This window comes from Podarcis erhardii (assembly GCF_964252035.2).
Source record: "Podarcis erhardii genome assembly, chromosome: 6".
NCBI classification, from domain to species: domain Eukaryota; kingdom Metazoa; phylum Chordata; class Lepidosauria; order Squamata; family Lacertidae; genus Podarcis; species Podarcis erhardii.
Window position 1 is genome coordinate 15,593,946 of NC_138510.1, and position 25,384 is coordinate 15,619,329.

The 25,384-nt window shown below is 45.5% G+C and overlaps 1 long non-coding RNA gene across 1 annotated transcript in view; it reads left to right on the top strand.

Moving 5' to 3' along the window:
- Window positions 1-1,759: 1,759 nt before the first annotated feature.
- Window positions 1,760-25,384, top strand: part of LOC309345221 — a 73,085-nt gene continuing 49,460 nt past the window's right edge. The window contains exons 1-2 of the long non-coding RNA XR_014158111.1: window positions 1,760-1,845; window positions 11,270-11,322. This is a non-coding gene — a long non-coding RNA (uncharacterized lncRNA). The remainder of the gene's footprint in view (window positions 1,846-11,269; window positions 11,323-25,384) is intronic.

Here is a 25,384-nt window from a genome sequence, read left to right on the forward strand (position 1 = left end):
AACAAGTTTCTCCATCCTGTTAAGTGTCTCTTAAGTGCCTTTCCCCCCATATGACCCCCACTCAAACTGTTCAACTCACCGCCTGAGGCCCTTCTTTGCACTCCCCATTCAGCAGAAGTCCAGAGGGTGTCAGAGAGAGAACAGGCCTTGTCGATGGCAGTTCTCTGCCTGTGGAACGTTCTCCTCATGGAAGCTTGCCTGACTCCAACATTATTTTATTTCTCAAAAGGCCTTTTCTAAAATGCTTCATGTGTTTCCCAAACTTGGGTCTTCAGCTGTTTTGGGACCACAACTACCATCATCCCTCGCTAGCAGGACCAGTGGTCAGGGATGGTGGGAGTTGTAGTCCAATCACAGCTGGAGACCCAAGTTCAGGAAACACTGTTTTAAAACACAGGAAGCTGCCTTATACTGAAACCGACCTTTAGTCCATTAAGCTCAGTATTGCCTACACTGAAGGGCAGCAAGTCTCCAGAGTTTCAGACTGAGGACACTGTTTTCCAAGATTTTGTGTGGGAAACTATTAGTATCACTAACCAGGTGAACACCTGGCATGTTCAGGGTGGACTTAGGGGACCCCTAGGTCAGTTTTCTTCTCAGCCAGGGTCTCCTTGGATGCACAGCTATGTAACAACTGCACCTTGTGTGGGTATGGGGGGGGGGGCTCTGCTTGAGAAGTCCTGACCTAGGTTATTCTGCTGCAAGTAAGAACCTGTCTTTCTAAGGTCACCCAAGATTCTTTGCTTTTCCCTGTATAAAAATGTCGGCAGAACAGCTGTCCTGGCCATGTTTTATTTGTTGTAAACTCTTCCTATTGTGTGTTACGATGGTGGCCTCCGGCAAGGGAGCTTATCTCCCATCTACTTCAGCTCTCAGAAGAGCTGCTCTAGAGAAGTGCTGAGTATCTGCTGAGCTCCCCAGGGCTTTACATTTTCACCATTTGCCCCTCCTGGCGCCAGATGCAAGCCCAGCTGAGCACATCAGTTGCCTGCTGAAACTCCTACAGATGCCTGGTTTAGCCAGGAGATCACAGCACTCCGGTCCCCCAGTGCTTTTGGTCAGATGCACACAACCTCTTTTGCACCATCCCTTCGTCGGTCCTCATTTTGGATGTTTAGCAGCAAAGTGCCATCATCCTCTGAGCTGTGTGTCAGGCGGTGCTGCACCCATCCATCACTTCACAGATGGAAATATCATCCCACCTCATGGCAAATGGGTCACCTGTCCGTACTCTCCCCTCTCCATCCAATAGACATCGCTGAAGATTCTAGTCCATATGCGGTATTCATTGACTCTGTCTGCCTTCCACTGATTTAAACATCTAAAAGGTGATGTTTGGTTAAATACATGCTAGAAAGACACAATAGTTCTACAATGGAGGGTTATTAAAGTTGATTGTCTTATTTATTTATGTATTACCTGTATATACCACCTTTTCCTCCAACTAGCGCAAAGTAGTGTATCCTCACAACCACAACCAGGGTCAGCCAGGGAGGTTCGTGACCCAGTGAGGATTTGAACCCTGCTCTCCGAGGTCATAGTCCAACACTCTAACCATTACACCACACTGGCTACACATGACACTACACCCCCCTGCCCCAATTTGTATTGTGTTTCCTCTGCCTTGAAATGAATGGGGTGGAATAATGTAATGACGATGTAATTTACATAATTAATGACGTAAGACACATAATTTCACCACAGCAGACAGCAAGACAAATAGCTTTGCTTTTTTCTTTTCTTTTTTTTTGCAGAAAGCAAACTGCAGTGAAACAGGAACAGCGCTGTGTGGGACAAGCACAGGCAGAAAACGATGTCTCCTTACATCCCTATTTCCTAACACTTGTAAGTTCATTTCAGCTTCACTTGGGTAGAGAGGATGACGTATACATTAAGTTAAGCATACTTGGACACTTGCCTACAGCAGCTATCCCTCAAGCCCTTTCTTTCAAATCTTTCCGCAAAAGATGGCAACTTTAGCCTTCACCTATTTCTCTACCACGCACTTCCTCCTGCTTTCCTAAATCTGCAGCTTGTACCCTTAGGGGAACTTTGATGTGGTCCTTGTTATTTTCGCATCTGGGCTCCACATTTTGGAGTTCTGCACTTGATGATGATCTGGAAGAGCAGCCCGATGCTAGTGGTATCCTGGAGCCGAGCTACTTAATGAGTTGTTCACTAGATATCCCGCTGTGTCCGTATCTTGTTGCAGAATGGATTTCTCTTTGGTTTGCTGATGGCTACAATATTTTCCAGATGTCGAAACTGCAATAGTAATAATAATTAGCATCATTTCCAGTTGTGGGTTGCAGAGCATGGTATCCAAGAGCGTAATCTTTTGTGACCTTCTCCAGTGCAAGTGTGTGGGAGCCCTGCAAAGGGCACAGAGCAATCCAGCTGCTCAGCTCCTGCCATTTCAATGGCACTTGTGCTGGAGAAACATCCAGTGGACTCTGCCCCAAGTGGAAGGAAGATTTAGATGAGTGGGGAACCTGTGACTCTCTAGACTACAACTCTCATCATCCTACTCACAGCCCTTGGCTGGGCTGATGAGAGTTGGAATTCAACAAGTATCTGGAGACCCATAGTTTTCCCCATCCCTGCTCTAGAGGTTGGGTATGGGTCAGAAATTTCAATAACAATGTGCAAATAATAATATATTGTTATGAGTTTTGGGTGTGAAGCTGTATGCCAGACCCTTCTAATCCCTGGATCTAGCAAGTGTTAAAAGCTAATCAAGTTAAATTAGCTTCCTGGTGAGGTGATGGGTGATTAAGGTTCTTGGTGCAAGAGGACAAATGGGTGGGGGCCCCTCCCTCAACAGACAGAGCCAGAGTTTGGAGTGGAGATTTTCAGTGATGCGACTTAGAAGTAAACCAGCAAGCTGGAGAGAAAGTCAAAGCAATGTTTGAGAGCAATGCTTGATTTCTGTTTGAATCGAAGGCTGTGGCTATGGGAGAAACAAGACCCACTTGGGGTGATTATGCTGTTGGCCTTTGTAGGCTCAGGTTGTATATATGTGTAAATAAGCCCTATACCACAATGACACCACAGTCTCCATTGTGCCTCATTCTCAAAAGAAAACACAAACCCTGGGTAAGTGCCTGGAACTCCTGGAATCTTGCACCGCTCAGAGATTGAGGTGGCGTGCAACAACATTGTTAGTATGGAATTTGTGCATGCGACATAGCAGGAAGGAGTTGCGTAAGAGCGCTGCTTTCCTCACAGCCTATATCGCTATGCATGCTTTTGTTGAAAAATGGGCTTCAGTTCAGAGATGAAGGATTCCATTTGCACTTCTTGTTCCAAGTACAAAAAAAGACTAGGGGGCTACCCATACTGTCATGTTTATCTTTCATTGACTAAACCATCAAGTGAGGACTTGCATGGGTGAATGAGGCCAGCACAGATAGATGTTTCATATCACCCAAATGCAAACTGGCCGTTTAGAATCCTGAAGTCTCCCTTTTATTTCTCAGGGAAGTTTTGTAGAGTCTCACCCTGAAGTCCTAGATTGCAAAAAAAGAATCTCTTCTAAGCTGGCAGGGCTTTCTCCTTCAGCTATCTTTCTCAGTGAATATCCCCTGGAAATAGTACAGCAGCAGGGGTTAGTTGAGAAAGATAACTAGAGAGATAACACATATGGAAAATTCATGGTATCTCCTTCCCTTCCGTATATGATTTTGAACAGCCAAAGCCTGGCAAATTTTCATGTGGCGAGTGTAACATGTAGCTTGACTCTCAACCACCATATTTTCCTATAGAGCATGTTCAGCTGATGCATCTGTGTGGCCAAACTAGTGTTGCTTCTGGATATTTGCAGTTCCAGCACTGATCCTGAAAACACTTTCTCAGGAGCAGTTAGCCAGAGAGTCTCTCTCTAAAAAGGTAAAAGGCCTAGAAAACTCAACATGTTTTCTCTAATTCCTTTTTAGGGACAGGGAAGATTATTACTGCTTGCTGTTGCTGCCCACACAGAATTCGGGGAGGGGGGAGAGCGGAAATTAGAGGTTACAGCAAAGCAAATAAATGTTTCCAGTGGTTGGATTAACTGTGGACGGAAGCAATTCAGCTTGTATTAAAATCTAGTGGACTGTCTGTAATGGGGGCAATTGGGCTGCTCTGAAGTCTTTCTGTTTAGATGTTTGGAGGAATTTGTTGATGGCTATTTCAATCATTTCTCCTCCCTAAAGACACGATTCCACTCCATGACTGAAGAGGCATGGCTGAAAAGGACCGTAGGTCAGTGGTAGAACATCTGCTTTCCACCCATAAGGTCTCAAATTCAATCCCTGACAATCCCCAGGTAGGACTGGGATATAACCTTCTTTGAATCCTGGAGAGCTTCTGCCAGTAGGTGCAGGCAGTACCAAGCTAAAGGAACCAGTGGTTTGACCCATCTTCCTATGTCTCTATGTCTTGGCACTTCAGGTAGCCACTTCCACATCACCCAAAAGAGAGCAAAAGAGGACATGTATTTCCATCTGCTAATGTACCTCTGTAGATTAGTTCTTTTAGTTCTAATTCAGTGGTGGGGAACCTCTGGCCTCCAGGCTAAATTAAGTCCATTTGGGCTCCTAACTGGTCAGGTGAGGTTGTTTCCCTCAAGCCATGCCCACCTGCCTTGCACCTAACATTAGGTGTGATGTCAGGTGTTGGGCAGGTATAGAGCCTCCAAGTGTCCCTTATTTTCCAGGGACATCCTTGATTTAGAGAAGCCATCTCGGTTTCTGATTTGATTCCAGAATGTCCAGCTTTCCCTTAGGACAGGCATCCCCAACCTGCAGCCCTCCAGATGTTTTGGCCTACAACTAGCTAACAGGACCAGTGGTCAGGGATGATGGGAATTGTAGTCCAAAACATCTGGAGGGCCAAAGGTTGGGGATGCCTGCCTTAGGATGTTCCTATTTTCATCAGAGAAATGTTGGAGGGTATGGAGTTATCAACCCCCGAGCCCTCTGAAGGCAATCCTGTATAGGGAAGTTTTTTTAAAAAATGTTTAATGTTTTATTATGCTTTTATATATGTTGGAAACTGCTCAGAGTGGCTGGGGGCGCACGGTAAGATGTGTGGGGTATAAATAGTAAAATTATCATTATGGAATGGGATGTCCCTATTTTCATCAAAGAAATGTTGGAAGTTATGCAGGTAATGCCATTTCCCACCATTTAATGCATTTTTGTGGGTTATTTTCCACTTACATGTGCATTTAATCTGCACTTTACCTCAGTATATGCATTTTTGTACACATTTACTTGACGGGAGAACCACACTGCAAAATTTGTTGGGGAGCAAATTTCAAAGGATGGTTGTGTTCCACTATTGTTTTGGAAAGCATGGATCAGATAGGTTTGCCTTTAAATGGAAAGTGAATTGAATTTCTACCATATCCCTCAGAGGAGGACTGAATGGGTGCAGAAACTGTGGCCCCCGAGAAGCTGTTGGACTCCCATCAGCCCCTGCCAACATGGCCAGCAGCAAGGGGTGATGGGAGCAATCATCCTTGTTACAAGGCACTGTATAGGGTCCAAAAGTAAATCAGCATACGCTCCAGCATTTCTCCGATGAAAATATGGACACCCTGAGGAAAATTGGGATGTTCCAAGATCAAATCAGAAACCGGGTCAGCTTCTGTAAATCTGGGACTGTCCCTGAAAAATAGGGACACCTGGAGGGTCTGAATCAGGGGTCTCACACACAAGGAATAAGAAGTTTGATGGCCAGAATGTCAAGAGGTGAATCTTTACTTCTTCACACAGCGCATAAACTCTGGAATTTGTTCCCCCAAGAGGTAGTGATGGCCATCTGCTTGGATGGCTTTTCATGCTCTCTGAGTGTGAAATGCTGTGGGGGGTAAGGAAGGAAAACAGGCAGTGGGAGGAGGGATGGAGGGACTGGAACCCGGAACAGCAGCACTCCACAATGCAACATTTTGTTGCATGTCCCGCAATACAGTGGATGCTCGGGTTGCGAACGTAATCCGTGCAGGATGCACATTCGCAACCCGCAGCATTTGGAGCCTGCGTCTGCGCACCTGCGCACATGCGATCTGGTGCTTCTGCGCATGTGCAAAGCGTGATTTAGCACTTCTGCGCATGAGCGACCGCCGAAAAAAACGCAACCTGAAGTGGCTGTAACCCGAGGTATGACTGTAGTAGAATCCAAAGGATGGAACGGCCTGGAAAACAACAACAACAACAACCCAAACCCAAGCAGCCTCACCTCCTGCCCTTGAAAAATCTGGCCACAGTAGGGGGATCTGGACGCTTCTCAAGTAGGCCTTGTGCCTTATCTTTTTCCACCTTGATGGGAGCCGAGCTCTTTTGAAAACACAACTGCTGTGAAGCGGAACTGCTCTGTGAAATCAAGTTCCACCACGGATCAGCAGTCCATCCCATGCCTGTAAACACATGCCAAAATCTGGCATCTTCCACCCTTTCTGAGTAATAGCCGATCCCGCTGCAAACTCTTAACATGTGACCTGCTTTTCTTGCTTTCAGCTAGTCAGTTATTTCCCCCTCTTCTATTTAAAGATCTGTTCTCCCCCTGCTCTCCCCACTCTCTACATCTCTTGTGCAATCTGGTTATGATTACGGCTTACAGCCACCCGCAGCTTGATAAACTTATAACAGCTGCATTGCAGGAAATCACCCGCAATTCAACCCTGATGTTGTATGGATGTCTTTAGTTAACTCAGGCTTTTAACATTTGTGTGTGTGTGTGAGAGAGAGTGTGTGTGTGTGCGCGCGCATGTGTTGTGTGGGTGCATGCATGCGCACTTGCGCACGGGCACACAAAACACCTTTCATGAGTTTTGACTTGAGAGATCAAACGGCTAACAATGTGTTGATCCGGGATTGCTTTCCTGATGATGTATTGTATCATTTTGGAGAATTATGAGGGTCCGAGGTTTTCGTTCGCTAATGTATCAAAGTCGATAGGCGAATGGGGGGTAAAGCTGCGTCCTGGGAGAGGAAGCTATTAACAGCTACGCCTGGAACATTTGGAGGGTCACACTGCGTCATAGCTATTGGGTTTATTGAACATTAAGTTATATTCTTCCCTTCTCCCCTAAACAAAGGAAATGAGTTCCTATAATCTACTGCTTTGAGCCACGTCCTCTGTGGGGTAATGAAAAATGACCTACCTCATTTGATAGGAGACTGTTTGCAGGCCATGCATCATCACAAGAATGGATGCTATTCAACAAATAAAATTATTATTTCTTCCCTGAGCACTGAGTCGCAGCCCTTCATAGAGGAATTATGTATTACCAAGCTGTTGAGTGTTTGCCTAAAAGGAACATACAGTGTTTGTGTGTGTGTGTGGGGGGGGGAGCCAGCTTCAGCACTGGCTGCCTGTTCTCTTCTGGGTACGATCCAAGAAGCTGCTTGTTACACACAAAGTCTTGAACAGTTCAGGCCAATGTTGAGTCCCTGCAACCCTTCATCCCGCCCCCCTCCCCACCCATTGGCTATGCTACTTGGGGGTTGTAGGAAATTGAAGCCTGCCAGTATTTGGAGAGCCACGGGTTCCCCACCACAAGCGGAGACCCCAAATACTTCTACAGTGGTACCTTGGTTGTCAAACCTAATCTGTTCCGCGAGTCTGTTCGACTCCCAGAACCATTCTGCAGGAGCTTTCTGCACTCAGTTGGAAGCCACAGAAGCTGCATTGGACATTCGGCTTCCAAAAAAGTTCGCAAACGGGAACACTCACTTTTGGGTTTGCGGCATTCGGGAGCTGATTTGTTCGGGAGCCAAGCTGTTCGACAATCAAGGTACCACTGTATTTCTTTTTTTAAGGCTCTATTCTTTAATTGCCATTTGCCACACAGAATGGTTATTGACGCGAGAACATACAAAATGCAGAAAGAACGATGAGTGTAACAAGTAAAAATGGAAGGGGAGAGGAAAGCCAGGAGACAACTGAGAGTGCAATGCCCCATACATTTATCACATATAAGAAAAGGGTGAGACAATTTAGTTCTCAGTAAAGTCTTTCTGTGGGCTGTGCGTATGAAATATACTTGAGTTGAGTGTTGATTTCATGCTCTTTATTTCAACTCATGGTCAACAGTGAGTGAGTTCCCCCCCCCCAAAACCTCTGGCTATATATACATTATTTACACAATGGGTCCTGCATGTTTGGCTGATTCAACTCCCCTCCTGGAGCCTGATTGGGCTGCTCCTGCAGACCAATCAACTTGCTGCCTTCTAGCATCCTACCTGCCTATTGTTCTAGAATCCAAGCTCAGTACATAACAGCGTACAAGTTAACATAGGAGAAAAACTGATACCAAGTCGAATAAAAGTGGACTGTTTTTGATGAACCGTTAAGGACTCTCCGTGTGTCAGGAGTTCTGACCGTGCAAGGTCCTATGCTTTTACTAGGCAATCCTCTGGGGAAGGAGGTGAATCAGACTCTCCCAGAGCAAATAGCAGCTAGCGGGTCCCTGATTCTAGCGAAAGGCCACAGCTCAGTGGTAGAGCATCTGCTCTGAATGCAGAAAGAAGGTCTCAGGTTCAATTCCTGGCATCTCTGAGGAGGAAACCATGTCAGAAGCTCTGGAGAGCTTCTACCAGTCATTATAGACATTATTATTCAAGTGAATGTCCATGAAAGTCCCCTGCAGACCTTTCCCATTCACCATGGGAAGGCTAGGGCCAGTGTGCTCAGGGATGGATGAGAACAAGGACATTGGGGTGGAAGTGGGGTTGTGTATGTTGACCCTGCCCTTGCCCCCACTTCTAAAAATTGCATATTCAGGCAAACTCCTCAGCATGGCTTGGGGAGCAACAAGCTAGCCAGGGCCCGCCCTATTGTTAGGCACAGTGAAGCAGCTGCCTCAGGCAGCAGATGTTATTGGGAGTAGAGTGGGAATGAAGGACGTGCCATCTTGTCCTTTGCTTCTTGGCAGCAAAATGACTTTGCCCAGCCCTGAAGAGTCCCACCACGTTGGCCACAAGAGCAGTTGCAAACTGATTCAAGTCATTTTGCACTTCTGAGCCTGTGCTTGTTCCTCAGTACAGGCTAGTTCTGAAGTAGGAGAAACCATAAACTTTTTGTTCTTGTTCTTGACGGAATGTGCATGTGAGTGACATGGAACTATTAAACATACATTAAATCAAATTCAGGGTGGAGGGAGGGACACACACCCACACACCCACACCCACACACCCACACACAGAGAGATACAGATGCATTGAATAGCCCCCAAGCAACAGAAAACTGGTCAGTCAATTTGGATCTGCTAGTTTTTAACATTCCACAAACTGAATAAAAATGTGTATCCAATTACATTCTATGAAAGGGTCTTGCTTATGAGGAAAAACTTTTGTGGTCAGGTCGCACTTTTCCATTTGTTTCTTGACCAGATTCAACTTGCAGTGTGTGTGAGAGAGTTTCTGTGTAAGATGGAGAGGCAGGCAGACAGACTCTCTAGCCTGAACTTTTGGAAGAAGTTGAAGTTTGTAGAAATCAAGTTTTCATCTTCCTTCCTTCCTTCCTTCCTTCCTTCCTTCCTTCCTTCCTTCCTTCCTTCCTTCCTTCCTATTGTGTGCTGGTCCAGGGGGGAGGTTACCGTGGGGCGAGGTCCAGGACCTGAGTTGAGGGTCGGTAGACAGTCCTCCTCGGGCGAAGCGGGGTCCACAGCGGGAAGCCAGGCAAGGACAGGAACTCTGGGGGAAACAGGACTGGATGCTGGCCGAAACAGCTCATCAACGACGTTGCTCCCGCAACCTGGGACCGGGCTGACTGGCCTTTATCTTCTCTGAGGCCAGGGGCGGTCCCGGCCCCCAGGAGACCCACCTCTCCTGGCCCTAAGGCGAGCACTCCTCCTGGGAGAAACCAGTTCCCTTCGCCTCTCTGCCCTGAGCCTCTGCAGTTCAGGAGAGGCTGAAGGGTTACTGGGCCCAGGGGGAGACTCACCTGCAGGCACTGAGTCCTCAACCACCTCTGGAGCCAGAGTGGATTCACCTGGTGCCTGCTCCTGAGGCCCTGCCCCAGTTCAGCCAGCCCTGGAGGCGGGGACTCCTGTGCAGGCTGGGATTCCTCCGGTTCAGCCTCTGAATCGGATTCCCAGGCCATCACATATTGGGAGAATCTGGTGTTCTATAATTTTTTATGCCTTTCTTTTTTCATCACCCCTTCGAGGTTGGCAAACAAGCCCATTGGCTCACAACCAGATTCTCCCAATGTTGCTGGGTGGTTTTGTACATTACACTGATTTGGGGAAGTGAAGATGTGCAGATGAATTGTGCTCCATCTTAGTGCACTGCTAGTAGAATGCACAAAAAAGAACTTAGGAGAGAGGCCCATAATCTTCGGATGTGGAAAAAACATTCATGTATCACTATTCCACCACCATCGTTTGCTGAGCCCATGGTTTGTTGCTGCTGTTAAATTTATTACCTGCCCTTCATCAGCAGGTTGCAGGCTGAGTTACAACAGTTTAAAATTCAGTATTAAAAACAATTAAAGCAAATTGCAATCACAGAAGTAGTCTGGGTCTTGAAAACCCAGTGGCGGGTCTTCAGCATTTGTTGGGAAGGAACTCCACAACTTAGGGGCTGCTACAGAGAATGCCCTCTTCCAGGCCACCCTCCCCAACATTTGAGGGCAGTGGATCTACCAAGAGGGCCCACTCTACTGATATTAACATCCGAGAGGGTCTCTAGAGAAGGAGGCATTCTCTCAGATATTTGGTGCCTAAGTCAGTATGTCATGTAAGCTGATGTTCTCTGTGACTACTAGACTGGCATTCATTTACCAAATTTAGATCTGAATTAGTTTATGAGGTTGTAAGCCATGCCTTCAGATTTTGAAAAATTAAGTGAGTTTTGCAGAGGTAGAAACATCTTTGATTTATTTATTTACAGCTGTCTGCCAAATCAACCTCTTAGATCAGTTCCTTCTCCTTATTTTCACACTGTTGTCCCGTCCCTGCCAGTGAATAGCTCCTCCATAGAAACAGTAACACATTAACTTTGTTGGCGTTATATTCTTGGCTGATCAACTGAAAAGTTCTGAGAGAAGCACAAACACCTCTTGGGTCACTGTGAGCGGAGACCTTTTGGCTCGGGAGTGTAATTAAAAGTGCTCGGGAATGTTGCTAACCTCACTTTTCAAAAACAAATGCCATGTGTTTACTCTGACACGAAGTATTGTGGAAATATTCGGAATACTTCTTGGGCTTAAAAGAAATGCGGAGGAGAAAATGTTCTGCTTCAAAACAATATATATATTCTGAAATGCTGTTTTTTTCCAGCCACATTGAGGCTGAGCCTACAGAAGTGGTGCCCGGGAGCCTTCTTGATACAGGTTTACTCTTTATTTTGGTACATTTATATGTTGCATTTTTGCGAGGGCAGTCAAGGTGTTGAGTAGATAAATAGTAGATAAATAGATACTGTGAGTAAATAAATAGGTACCGCTGCGGCAGGAAGGTAAATGGCATTTTCCTGCGCTCCGGCACTAGTCATGGTATCTCATGCGCCAGAAGTGGTTTAGTTATGCTGGCCCCTAGAAAGCTGTCTCCAGACAAATGCCAACTCCCTTGGCCTGATAGTGGAGATGAGCGCCACACCTCATAGTCAAATTCCATTGGACTTAACTACCCAGGGGTCCTTTACCTTACCTTTTTACCAAGGTCTAAACCACTGAGCCTCTTGGGCTTGCCAATCAGAAGGTTAGCGGTTCGAATCCCCATGATGGGGTGAGCTCTTGCTGCTCTGTCGCAGCTTCTGCCAACCTAGCAGTTTGAAAGCACACCAGTGCAAGTAGATAAATAGGTACTGCTGTGGTGGGAAGGTAAATGGCATTTCTGTGTGCTCTGGTTTCTGTCACAGTGTCCCGCTGTGCTAGAAGTGGTTGAGTCATGCTGGCCACATGACCTGGAAAGCTGTCTGTGGACAAACGCCGGCTCCCTCGGCCTGAAAGTGAGATGAATGCTGCAACCCCATAGTCGCCTTTGACTAGACTTTACCATCCAGGGGTCCTTTTACCTTTTACCTTATCTTTTTACCAAGGTAGTGACAATTTAAAACAATGGCATATAATCTGACACAATATGAATCAGGAAGATGGAAACAAGCAAATTTTGGGGGAACATTTAATATGACGTAAGAGCTCCATGACTGAAAAATGTGGTGTCTGCTGGAGGTACTATTTGGTTTGGAGCTATAGGATGTGAATGGAGCTTAACTCTTTCACTTTGCCAGGACAGGCTCTAGGATCGAGTGAAGTCCTTGGCAAAGTGTCCTTTTGTGGGCTCCTTCCTACGTCAGTGGGCCCCTTCTGGTTGTTTAATGGTTGTGGGCATTCAGTGGATAACATTGGCAAGTTAGCTGGGTCAGGGAGATGGCATTTAAACATTCCCCACGATGCCCTGGAGTAGTGCAATGTTGGGAGCATTGCAGGAAATTAAAATGGCAGCTCCTGGACTTGGGCATTGTTTACAGGGGGAGCCCAGGGACAGCCTAAGTTTCCTGTATGCTGACATCAGGCCTATCCCTCACAATGATTCTCCAATGAAAATCACCCCAAGAAAATTGCTATTAGCTGTGGAGGAGAAAGCATACAGGTCCAATACGTGGACTACTCTTCCTTGCCCTCCTGCTCCCCCCAGCTAATAGCAGGTTCAGTGTAAGTGTGTGAGGTGATGTGGGGGGTAAAGAGTTTGATCATAATCATGCTTGCCTTTGGCTCACTTTTGGACAACAAATCATGAAACTCCAACGTCATACCTAGTTTGTCTCTCAAGCTCCGATTCTTTATGCCAGGAAGGATTCCCAAATGTACTTTGTAACTGCACCTGAACAACCATGTATCATCCACTGAAAAATGCAGTGAAAGCTGTTAGCAAAGTCACTTAAATAACAGATGGAATACAAAAAAAGGAAAGAAATCCTGATGACACTTCACTGGATAAATGGAGCAAAAATAGCATATAATATGGGGAGAAATAAACCAGAGAAATTTCACTTTCTTAGTAGTCAGGCCTCACATGTGGAAAGAAGACACATTCAGAGTAAAACTCCTTCAAACAACGCAGACGACCAGAGCACATGTTACCTCAGCAAGGCTCATGCAATTCTGACAGGTTGATATAAAACACTTCACCGCTTCATTGGCTGTCTGTCAACAGAATTATTAACCCTTAGGCTACTAACCAAATGATCCCTGCTGTTGTACATCCAACCAAAAGTAAGCAAATCATTGCTATAATATGACTTACAATTGATTCTGCCTCTGTGTTTGTTTGGGCATTGAGTATACATGCAGATGGAGTTTAGATCTTGGCTCTATTATTATGCTGTTGGTTTTATATAATGAAACTAGCATGCGTGGAGATGTACTCTTCTTACTCTAAAGGTAGTAGGGCATTGTTGTATGGTCAAATACTTACTGATAAAACATTTAATATTGTCAAATGTTGACCACCACAATTCTGCTGTCAGATATTGTTTCATGGTAATAGCTATGTCTGATATTTCCTCCAAGGCATTCAAGACAATGGACATGGTCCTCTTTCCTCCCCCAAATCCTACCACCCCACAACTGCCTTGTGAGGTAGGTAAGACTGAGAGACTGCGAATGACCCATCCACTGAGCTTCAAGATTAGGTGGGGATTTGAGGTGGCAAATCAGGAATAAGGTTAGGCTAGAATCCTTCTCCTTTCTAACAAGATTGTGAGAGGATTTTTATTTTGCATGTGGAAGCATTCCAATACACGAGTCTCCAAGTGCATTTTAAAGCGAGATGGGTGAGAAATGAGTTGACTATCGGATTTAGCTACTTGTGCATTGCCAAAAAGGAGGAAATGTCCCACCCCAAAGAAGGTAATATATTTACATACTATATTCTTGTGCTAATTCTTATCTGCAGAAGTTAGAAATAAGTAGTGGGTAAAATTCTGTGTGCCTGCTCAGTCTGTTGTCCTGGCTGATATTGATGAGCAACTTAAATGCCTCTGCAATCCTGTCCGGTGGTTCTTCCTCTTTAAATCGGACTTGGACCAGGCAGCTCTTCAAACTGAGCACAGCCTTCAGATATACAACTGTCCTCTGTAAGGTCAGACTCATGGCCAGTGCATTTTACTACATTGTTGGCAGCTTGGGAGAACAAGGCCTAAGACAATCATGTTGGTGTTTTGTGTCTATGTGCGTACCTTGTTTTTCTTTTGTACTGGAGGAAGAGAGAGAGAGAGAGAGCGCGCTGGGAGCTGGGAGGTAGCTCGCTCTTTCTAATTTCATTGACAGCAGCGGTGATATATAGGGCAATTTTATCTTAACAACCTGTAACAAAGGATAAGACAGTAGTCATCTTACATTCCCCAGACAGTAGGAGATGTTTACTCATTCTCACAGCAGACTCTCTCATCATTCATCTAGACTTTATTAGCTTGCCAGGAAGCAGTAAACCTATAATTTAAGAAATGTATCATGAAGGGGAAAGCCTTTGTTTGCTTGTTTGTTGGTTTAGTAAATATAGCTGGAGATCTGGAATCAATTCCTTGCTTTTTTGACTCCGCACAGGCCCCCCCCCATCCATAATGAGGCCTCCCACAAGGCATGGCATCGCATTGCAGGGAAGTACCCACTGTTGTGTCCCTGGGGATGAATCCTGTACCCTCCAGAGCTGGACAACAGAAACTACATAGGTTCTTCCATGAGGGAGTCACAGAGAGAGACATTTCTCTGGACACCAACGGCGTGCCCTGCTAAAGATAACATGCAATATTAACCTCACGCTACTCATTCATTCACAACTTAAGCAAGTACTTGTTTACCATCATAAATTTCCTCAGAGCGAAACTGTGTAATTCTAAATTCAGGATACAAGCTGCCTTTGAAACAGCAGTGGCACTGGGGGGGGGGGGGCTATGGGGGTTCACAGAAGGGGCAAAATATAATTTTAGATGGGAAAGAAAGAAAGGAATAGCACCATCCCTTCCCATGCCCATCTCAGAAGGCCAGGAGTAGGACCCAGATAATCCCATGAGTTGTTTCCAATTCTCCCACCAGCCATTCCAGGCCGGGGATCTGACATGGTCCAATGGGGTGGAAGATAGGGTTGCCAGACCTCTAGGTCTTACCTAGAGGCTTGCCTGACCTTTTCCAGGTGGCACGTGGAGAGCTTGAGTCTCCAGGTGGGGAAGAGTCCCTTTAACAACAACAAAGAAGAATACTTGGCATGCGGCTTGCAGGCTTCAGCCCAGAAGCAGCTGGCTGCAAATTATACCACAGACACTCGGGGGTGGGGGGAATGTCTGCCCTCCTCCCTTCCCCTCCCCCAATTAACCTCCATCTCAGGGAAGCCACTGGACTGGCACAAAAACAGCATTGCAGCACTGAGTTCTCCTCTTCCATGATTTTATCTAAACTTATATTCTGCCCTTCGTATAAATCCCAGAGTGGGTATAGGAACACCCTGTATTATGACATCATGGCGTTATTTGCTTCTGCTGCTTGGTTCCATGTCATTTATTGGCAGGTGCAGGGAAATATACATCACAATGTCACCATAGCGCATGGTTTTGATTGTCAGCTATGTGTTTCCTTTTGCAAGTGTTTCGGTGTTTGGCCAATCCTGGAATCACTAGAGTCAACTGAGGTTCATTAATAAAAAAACAGCATTTTGAATGTCTTATAAACATGCAACACCAGATGGCGCTGGAGAGCAAAATAAAAATTAAGCGATTTTCCATAGCGGTTTTCTTTTGTTATAACGATTTAATTTCTGACTTTTTTGTTCTGACAAGCCTTCTCGGCTGGATGAATAGGATGGGTAGGACCAAAACCAATGGCTTCAGGTTACAATAAAGGAGATCCCAACTAAACATCAGGAAAAAATTTTCTGACATTAAGAGCTGTTCAACAGTGGAACAGTCTCCCTTGGGAGGTTGTGGAGGTTTTTAAGCAGAGGTTGAGTGGCCATCTGTCATGGATGCTTTAGCTGAGATTCCTGCATTGCAGGGGGTTGGACTAGATGACCCTTGGGTCCCTTCCAACTCTACGATTCTGTGATGTCTCCTTGGGCTTGTTTTAAAATTTATTCATCATATAGAGATGATGATGATGATGATATTTATATACCACTTCAGAGGGTAAAAACACCAGTAAATAAAACAACCAAACAGTAGCACCCTGCTCCCACAAACACATTTAAAAGTCTGTAGAATATTAATCATCCGTATAAAGCCAAAAATACTAATACAAAATACAAATTAACATGTAACACTTAAGAACAATTTAAAACAACACCCCCACGAGTTAAAACTCTATCCCCATTAAAACTAAAAATTTAGCACAAGGGAGCAGAAATGCCACCCTGAAAAGGATGACCCCCCTTGGTGTTTCCCATTTGGGGGCAGCCTCACCCCCAGGGCATGCCTAGATGGGGCAGCAGGTGTTTCCAATGCTGCCTGCCCGCCCAGGGTCCTGGTCCTTGCCCTATTTGCACAGCTGCAGGCAAGTCCTGGTCTGGAGGTCCAGTAGAGGCCACAGGTCCAGCAGGTGTGGGGAGATGGAGGTCCCCCGGGCAGCAGCTGCAGGCAGGTCCCAAAAACCACCTCACTCAGCTGAGTGACCCCAGAGCTTCTGCTTTCACAAGCGCTTACAGCAGATGATCAGAATGGTGCAGCTGAAATCACTCACAGGGGACGTTGGAGACATAACTTGGGATCTTTGATGAATGCAGTCCCCATGAATTCACAATACAAATCAATCCGATCCACACCCTCTGGATTTCATATGCCAGTAGGATCTGATTATACATACCCCAACTTTTGAATTTCCCAAATGTTTCAGCACAGCTCTCAGGTCAAGAAAGTATAATTTGGAGTAGCATGTTTTAAATGCAAATCTTTATGCAGACTAAAAGGTAAAGGGACCCCTGACCATTAGGTCCAGTCGTGACCGACTCTGGGGTTGGGGCGCTCATCTCGCTTTATTGGCCGAGGGAGCCAGCGTACAGCTTCCGGGTCATGTGGCCAGCATGACTAAGCCGCTTTTGGCGAGCCAGAGCAGTGCACGGAAACGCCGTTTACCTTCCCACTGGAGTGGTACCTATTTATCTACTTGCACTTTGACGTGCTTTTGAACTGCTAGGTTGGCAGGAGCAGGGACTGAGCAACAGGAGCTCACCCTATCACGGGGATTCGAACCGCCAACCTTCTGATCGGCAAGTGCCAGGCTCTGTGGTTTAACCCACAGTACCACCCGCGTCCCTATTATGCAGACTTAAAAATAAACAATCAAAGATTGTGGAAATAGGACTTATTATGGGTGAACACATGCAAAGCTACATGAACCAGAAATATGCTGATTTGGCCATCCTTGGCACAGCCTTCTCAGACCTTGTGCACATCTCTAGGGTCACCTCCAACACCCCTCCAAATCTTGCTGCTCCCAAGCGATTGACTGCAATCTCTGTGACTCTTCCACATGCCTTCTTGGGGTCTTAAGCAGAGCCAGCTATTGAGCGTTGCCTCTCATTGTTATCCCGGGCTCAGCCTGCCAGCACATGTTCCAAGGCTAACATGTCGGTTCAAATCAGTGCCGAATCTTTCCGCTTCTCCACCTGCAGGCCCTGCTCAAGGCTGCCACGTAATAAGCGGCAGTGGGAGCACAATGGTTGGGATGAAAAGGGGGGGGGATCCCCTATAGACTTCTCAAGAGGGTTGATTCTACAAAATGGAGATACAAAAACAAGTTGCTCCTATCTGTGGCCGATTTTTTTGCTTCACACCACATTGGAGCACGGACGGATATTGAAGAGCTCTATACAGTTGCTTATTTGCATTTAAAATTACGGGTTCCTCTGCACCTTCTTACAAGCCTGTGCAAACAACTCAGCAATCATCTCTTATCTGAGGATCATAGAAAGTGATAAACGATGATCAGTAATGAGTCTCTGAGGCCTCTCTTGCAGAGGGTTTCGACAGAAGCAAGGAAGGCCGTGTTGGGTTGGCTACCTTAACGATGCACACACATTACAATTTACTCCGGATCCAACAGGCTCCTGCTGCTGGTGTGTGAAGTGGAGTACACAAGATTTATATACAGCTTGGTTGCAATAAAGCCTCAAAGTGGTTTACAAAAAGAACAAAACAATAACATTATCAATAAAAAAGAAGAAGTTAAAAACGGCTACAGGCAATCCTCCTTTGGAGCGGGGGTCTTTGTATGATCTTTATTTCCTGTGTTTCCTCTTTTTCTTTCTTTTTCTGAAATATACTCAGAGTCGCAAAGTGATTTCATGCTCTTTATTCAGCTCATGGTGGTGAGGACGAATGAATGAATGTCCCCTCAAAGTATCTGCTTTATATACATTATTTACACAATGGGCTGCACATGATTGGCTAATTCCGGAATTCTACTGTAAGCCAATCAGGTTGTGGATTCACTTCAATCTGGAGCATGATTGGGTGGTTCCTGCCAACCAATCATACTGTGCATTGTTCTAGGACCAATCAGACTGCTGCATTCTGAATCCTATTGTTCTAGGACCAATCAGACTGCTGCCTTTTGGATCCTATTGTTCTAGGACCAATCAGACTGCTGCAGTTTGGATCCTATTCGACTCAGTACATAACATTTTCTATTCACTTTCCGCTTATGTTTTGTTTTGTTTTTTGATGCCCTCTGTTCTGGGTTAATGAGGGTACACACAGGAAGGTGATGGCTGGCTGGTGGAAGATTCTGTGTGACAGGCAGGGAAGGGAAGTCTCCCAGGTGAGAGCAGGGAGCCCATCGCCTTTCATGTGAGACAAGGGTTAAGTTCTACCTCTGATAGAGTGCTCTGTGTTTCTTCTCCTTTCCTCTCTCTTTTGTTTTCTTTTGTATTTTTTTCATTTAGATTAGTTTGCTTTTTATTGCATTGCATGCTGATAAGTTTCAATATTTTAAAAAAACACCCAAAACTTACGGCACCTTATGGGGGAAACACACACACACACACACACACACACACACACACACACACACACACACATTCTGCATGCCTGGATAGGCTTTCATGAACAAAAGCATTTTAGGAGGCATCAAAAAGAATACAGCGAAGGTGCCTCTCTCATGTCAATAGGCAGGGAGTTCCCAAGTGTGGGTGGTGCCACACTAAATTGGGTTCTCCCTTAAAGAGGGCATGTATTGCAGTGAGACCTGGAGAACCAGGTGGGTACGATTGGTCAGCCACAACACCCGATTGGTAGGTCCCTCGAAGCTGGGTGCAATCTGGCCAATGGGACGCAGTCCAAATGGTTTGAGGGACCTATTTATGCCCATGCACGTGACCCAGAGCTTCCACTTTCTGTGCGTGCATTCGGAATACCCACCCACGTCTCCGGACTTTTAGGGCTTGTGCTTGACCTTGCCTATGCCGTCGTGTGTCGTCTGTCATTGGGACAGGGGCACGGCAGGAATTTTCCCGACTTGGCTGATTGGCTGTTGCCATTTGGGTTTCGCCTGCCGCATAGCAAATCATCACAACTTGTAAGGTTGCGGATAGGCACTGGTTCAGGTGATAGGGATGGGAGAACGCTCTAGCGTTGTGCCCGTGCCTGAGTCCAGGGGGACATTTGGGTGGCGGAGTTAGCCCGTTCCCAGCTTTCCACTCATCCAGGTATTCACCCTTGGCTGACCTTAGCTGGAACCCTGGGTCAGAGCTACCTGCATGGCAGGGAGCTAGTCGAACCAGAGCCTATGCAACCAGTCACTTTCTGTAATCAACAAAGTTGTGGCCTAAATTCTGCCAAAAACCAAAACTTGAGTCAAGTGTGAATTTATTTAGGGGGGAGGTTTCTGGGTCTGAACACGCAAATGACTGATTTCTTACAAATGTGGAACATTGTATGGGGTAAGATAATCCCACAAGTAAGCTGTTCCCGAGCTGCAAAGGGCTTTGTATGCTAATAGTTACACTTTGAACTTGGCCCTGTAGCAAATTGGCAACCAGGGCAGGTCTCTGAGCACAGGAGTTATATGCTGACAAGGTCTCACTTCAGCCACTATTTGTGCCTTGATGTGAGGACTCCTGCAAACAGAGGACCGTTCTCCAAAGCAGAACATCCGGCCACTCCATATAGGGTATTTTATCACACCGATGCCCGTCTCTGCATTTCCTCTATCCCTTGGCATCTCTCCAACCTTGAGGGATACGAAACAAGGGACACCCTTATCAACACACGGAAACAGGCCTTTATTATCTGACAGGAAATATCTCTATAAAAGCTGAACCTGCCACCTAAACATGAGACGCAGGCTTGACTGTAGAAATCTAAGCAGCCCTGGTGTCGGGGGGGGGGGGGGAATCAGCCTTCCTTGGCACCTGCCAGCAGCAAACATATTTTGCTTCTGTATAATCCAGGATTTCGCTGCCACCGTAACCCCAACAATATCACCTTCTCCTTCAGCGCTCCTGTTCGCAACTCGGCGTTACAGCTAAGCCCTTACGAAAAACAAAGAGGTGCCTGTTGATAGATAATCCTTGAAGACTGGCCTTTGTGTGAAACTCAGAGAAGAAGGGGGAAAGAACACCCCATCACGGAACGGCATTGGCAGGAAACACAAATAACTCTGGCTAATTTTCACGAGTGTTTTTCAGCTCTGATAATGGGTTGCATTGAGTATTTCTTTCTTCAGAGAGGCCAGCAGTAATGTGATGTATTTATCAAAGAAGAGATTCCAGGAAACAATGTTATATAAGGGGAAGGGGGGGGGGAGCCCACCCGCATTAAACAGCCAGATAGGCGAAAGTGGTGGTGGTGGTGGTGGTGGGGATACCAAAGTGTGCAATCAGGTGCAAGAGCTCTTGCATCATGGAAAGATTATTCAACAAATGCCGTTTTATTCAACAGATAGGCCCAAGCCCAAGACGTGAGCCAAACCCAGCTTGGTATAAAGTGAACATGGAGCATGCATTCTTCAATTACCAGATGACTCTTGGTCAAGAGGTCTCAAACTGTCAGCAGCTTCTAAGCAAAGCACATGTTTTTCTTTCTTCCTGCCCTCCCTTCACCCCAGGCAGATTTTGTGTACCGTAGAGCTAGAACAGATAGCTTGTGTGCAGGAAGAATTTGGCACCCGCCATAGCTTTCCCACTTGGAATTGCCTCCTCTCTGTTTGTCACATCCCAATTCCATCCTTGAAGTAGTGCAGGAAGTTGTGTTATGCCAGGCCAGACCATTGGCCCATCTGTCCCAGTGCTGTCCCCTTAGGCATGAACAATTTCTGTAGCATCTCCAGCCTTTGGCTTCTGCTGCTACCAGATCCCTTTGCAACAACAGGGTCCAAGGACCGAACCTCCTGCTTTGCATGCCGCTGGGCCTCTTAAAGCTATATTGGAACCACAGAGATCGCCTCCCTCCCTCTTGTCTCTATGTGGATAGTGTCATAATAATGTTTTGTCACTAGATGGCACTGGACTTGGTTGTATCTGGGCGGAGTCAGGCGTTTCCTACTGCTGTTCTGTTTGTGTTTAAGAGAAACAACAAAATTCTTGTCTAGCTTCCTGGTGGATGTGCCCTCTAAGCTTTCTGGGACTGTCTCCAAAGAAGGTTTTACCTCTTTCAGTTGTTTGCTCTGATAGGTTGGCTGCTGGTTGACTGATTTTGGTGCTGGTTCAGTCCCCCGCCCCCCATCTGCAGTTAGTGTTGTGAGTCACAAAGGTTCACTCCAAAGCAACTCAGCTGTTTTTCTGTCTGCCTTATAACTGACAACAGTTCTTAAAATAGGCCACCCACTCGCAGCCTCTCCAGATCTGCTGCTGCTGTTCTGAGGAGCTCTTATCGCAAATGCAGAGGCAGTGGTTGGAAAGGAAGGTGACAGCTTCTGAACAATCTCCAGTTTGGATTCTTCCCTGGAGTATTTTAATTGGGATCCTTGAGACACAGTTCTTGGACTTTGTCTACCGTATGTGCAATATTTGTGCACAGAGGGTGTTTGCATATCATTGGGCTTGATTTTGGGTCCAAGCAATCCAGCCAGCTTCTTTTTCAGTACTTCCAGCTTGCAACTTTGGGGATGTGGGAATTGCTGTGTGGGCCAATGATTATCACAGAACAATATACATGCCCTAGGGAAGGTTGAAGGAACTGGCTATGTTTAGCAAGGAGAGGTGAAGACTCTCTTTCTCTGTGTGTCTGTGCCTCTCTCTCTCTCTCTCTCTCTCTCTCTCTCTCTCTCTGTGTGTGTGTGTGTGTGTGTAGCATATGATAACATTCCTTAAATCCCCAAAGGCTTGAGACAAAGACTCCTTCTCTGCGGCCCCAGAAAGCAGGCTTAAGTAACAGGAAGGTAGATTTCAAGTGAACCTTATGAGGAGCCTTTTATCAGAGCAATGTGACAAAGGAACAAACAATCTGCTGGGGTGGTAGGCTCTCCCTTCAATCAGAGGCTGGACAGCCACCTTTTGGGGATGCTGTAGCAGTGATTGAGGGGGTCAGACTAGATGCCCTACAGGAGCCCCTCCACCTCTATGATTCTATGACACTGGATTACACCATATGCTGAATTGATCTTGCATTCTGGGTCCACCAACCGGGTGCCACTAGCACATAGAATCATAGAATCGTCAAGTTGGATTCATCTCGTCCAACCCCCTGCATTGCAGGAATCTCAGCTAAAGCATCCATGACAGATGACCACCCAACCTCTGCTAAAAACCTTCAAGGAAGGAGAGTCCACAACCTTCTGAGGGAGACCACTCCACTGTCAAACAGCTATTACTGTCGGAAAGTTCTTCGTGATGTTTAGTCAGATCTCCTTTCTTGTAACTTGAAGCCATTGCCTCGAGTCCTACCCTCCAGAGCAGGAGAAAACAAGCTTGCTCCATCTTCCATGTAGCAGCCCTTGAGATATTTGAAAATAGCTATCACACCTCCTCTCAGTCTCCTCTTTTCCAGGTTAAACATACCCAACTCCTTCAACTGTTCCTCACAAGGCTTGGTTTCCAGACCCTTGATCATCTTGTTTGCTCTTCTCTGCACATGTTCCAGCTTGTCAACATTCTTCTTAAACTGTGATGCTCAGAACTGCACACAGTATTCCAGGTGGCGTCTGACCAAGGCAGAATAGAGTGGTACTATCACTTCCCTTGATCTGGACACTACTTCTGTTGATGCAGCCTATAACAGCATTAGCCAGCATAGCATTAACATGGCATTCAAGAGGTACACTGCATCTGAACACTGTTCTCTTTAGCTATTCACTCTTGATAGCCCTATCTTTCATGCATTTATGCAAATCTTTCTCTTTTTGCTTAGCAATAACTATTTAATTATATAACAATTAAAAACTAACAATAAAGCAGTGTGATCTGATCCGTTGTTCTAATGCTGCATTTGATTTTATATTTAAAAAACAAGATTGCATTGTTGTGTTATTTTATGAGCATCCCAGAGAATGTGTTACTAAAGGTGGTGGTGGTGGTAAGAGACCTATCAATAGCATGTTGTTGTTGTTTAGTCATTTAGTCGTGTCCAGCTCTTTGTGACCCCATGGACCAGAGCACGCCAGGCACTCCTGTCTTCCACTGCCTCCCGCAGTTTGGTCAGACTCTTGTTCGTTTAGGAATAGCTTAGGGGCAGAGCATCTGCCTTGAAGCAGTAGTCCCTGGTTCAATCCCCAGCATCTCCAAGTTGGGTTGGGAGAGCCCCCTGCCTGAAATCCTGGAGAGCCATTGCCGGTCCGTGTAAACATTACTGAGCTGAATGGACCAGTGGTCTGGTTCAGCAAAAGGCAGCTTCCTGCATTCTTAAGGCCCCTGTTTCCACCTCTGGTGCAAAGAGCAGCGGTATAGAAGCTGGGTAGTATAATGCTAGGCTGCCTCCTCCTCTTTTACATCCCAAACTGCATCACTATTCTGGCTGCTCTATAATGCGCAGAAATCAGTAATGAAATAGGGATTTATAAAGGGTGGTGAAACATTTCAGAATGGAAGAAATTTATGTTGTGCATAGAAAAGAAGGTGTGAAATAGAGAAACCAGTAGAACTGAAACAAACCTCATAATGTGCAATACAAATAAATCCTTCAATATATTCAATTTATTTCTTATTGTTGTTATCTTTCCAATAAGATAACAACAATAAGAAATAAATTGTATAATGTGATTAATGTAACAATAATAGTTGCAAATGATACACAGATAGACATTAAGAATTGAATATATAGAAGGATTTATTAGTTGACAGACATTTTATGGACAAATGTGGAAGCAGAACAACAATATATAAAATGGAGAAAGATAATGCGAAAAATCTAGAGGTGATATAAAAAAAGTCAGAAGAAGGAAGGAGGGAAGTCAGCTCCTAGGAGCAAGTATAAATGTAAAATGTAATACAATATGTATGTATAGTATGAAATTTGTAAAACTAATAAAGATTATCTTGAGGGGGAAAAAGAAATTGGGATTTACACTGAGAACCGGTGAAACTCTACTCTGGGGAGTGGGAGAGGGGGAATGTTTATTATATATGAAAATCAATAAATGCATTGTTTTTTGTTTTAAAAAAGAAAATATCCTGAGAACTTTGTTCACCCCAATGTGGGGTGCCAATGTGGGGTTGAAGAAGAGGTGTTGTGTGTCCTTCAGGTGCAGAGCCAAAAGGAAAGACAAGACCAGTTGAGAATGGGACTGTACTAGGGAGACAATGACTTCCTTTTTTATTTTATTTTTAAAGGCATAGATTAACTCCTTGTTGCCAAGGGACTGACAAAGGAAAGAGCATGTGTCCTGTGTCAAAGGCACAGGTTGTAAAAACCAGTCCCAGCCTTGACAGAGAGCAGGAAGGTTTCCTAATAAAAGTTGTGGCAGCCCTCCTATTTGATTTCACAAGCCATCCTTGGTGGGCGTTATATAAACGGTGCCCCGTAATCAAAATAATGCCCAAGGGCATATTGGTTTAACAAGCCCGCAAGCTGCTGCGGAGTTGTCAGGATACGCAATGCATTTGCAAGATTCTGAGCATTCCTGCATATGGGATTTAAAATGATTCTTGCTTCAGGACATGTTGTTGAAAGGCTGCACTAGCCAGAATTCTCTTCTGCAGTGCAAATACCTCTCCTCTTTTGTGTTAATGATGTTTAGGAATCAACATGCACAAAGGTGAATAATGAAGCCTTTGGGGTAATAATGTTGCCTTTCTGCCCTTACTTGTAAATGCAGAAAATTATATCATTGTTTATGCTATTGAAGGCTGATCGCCAAAGAATTTATGCTTATGAATTATGGTGCTGAAGGAGACTCTTGAGAGTCCCATGGACTGCAAGAAGATCAAACCTATCCATTCTGAAGGAAATCAGCCCTGAGTGCTCACTGGAAGGACAGATCGATCCTGAAGCTGAAGCGGAGAGAGGTTGTGCATGAAATTTCAGGCTGCACC